Source organism: Pteropus alecto, unplaced genomic scaffold (genome assembly GCF_000325575.1).
Source record: "Pteropus alecto unplaced genomic scaffold, ASM32557v1 scaffold239, whole genome shotgun sequence".
In the NCBI taxonomy this organism is placed as follows: Eukaryota; Metazoa; Chordata; class Mammalia; order Chiroptera; family Pteropodidae; genus Pteropus; species Pteropus alecto.
In genome coordinates, this window is record NW_006494613.1 from 10,776,259 (window position 1) to 10,777,029 (window position 771).

At 32.6% G+C, this 771-nt stretch overlaps 1 pseudogene; it reads left to right on the top strand.

Moving 5' to 3' along the window:
* Positions 1–297: 297 nt before the first annotated feature.
* On the top strand, positions 298–417 carry LOC112474468 (annotated as a pseudogene).
* Positions 418–771: the final 354 nt, after the last annotated feature.

Sequence of the window (771 nt, forward strand, 5' to 3'; positions counted from 1 at the left end):
TGGCACTTTATTACAGGGATACATAATTATTTATGTAATAGGCATTAAAAAAACAATGATGTTGGGAAAACTGGACATCCACATGCAAGAGAATAAAACTGGACTCGCATCCTACGCCATATGCAAAAACCACTTCAAAGTAGATTAGACTTAAGACAGGAGACTGTAAAACTCCTAGAACAAACAGAAGGAGAAGCTTCACGACATTGGTCTTGGCAATAATTTCTTAGATATGACACAAAAGCATAGTCAGCAAAGTCAAAAATAAATAAGGGGGATTATATCGAACTAAAACGTGTTTACGGACATGCCTCCCCTGAATGCACCGGATCCTGTATGATCTCAGAAGCTAAGCAGGGTTGGGCCTGGTTAGTATTTGGATGGAAGACCACCTAGGAAGACCAGGTGCTATAGGCATAAAAAAATAAATAAATAAACTAAAACTAAAACGTGTCTGAGCAGCAAAGCTAAAAAATAACAATGTGAAAAGGAAATATAAATTGGAACAAAATATTTGCAAACTATATATCTAATAAGAGTTAACATCAGATATATATGTTAGAACTTCTACAACTCAATTGCAAAAAAAAAAAAAAAGATTAAAAATTGTCAAAAAAACTTGAACAGACATTTCTCCAAAGAAGACATGTAAGTGACCAACAGGTATATGAAAGGATGCTCAACATCATTAGAAAATTCAAATCAAAATTACAATGAGCTATTATGTGACACTTGTTAAGATGATTATTATAAAAAAAAAAATCAAAAATA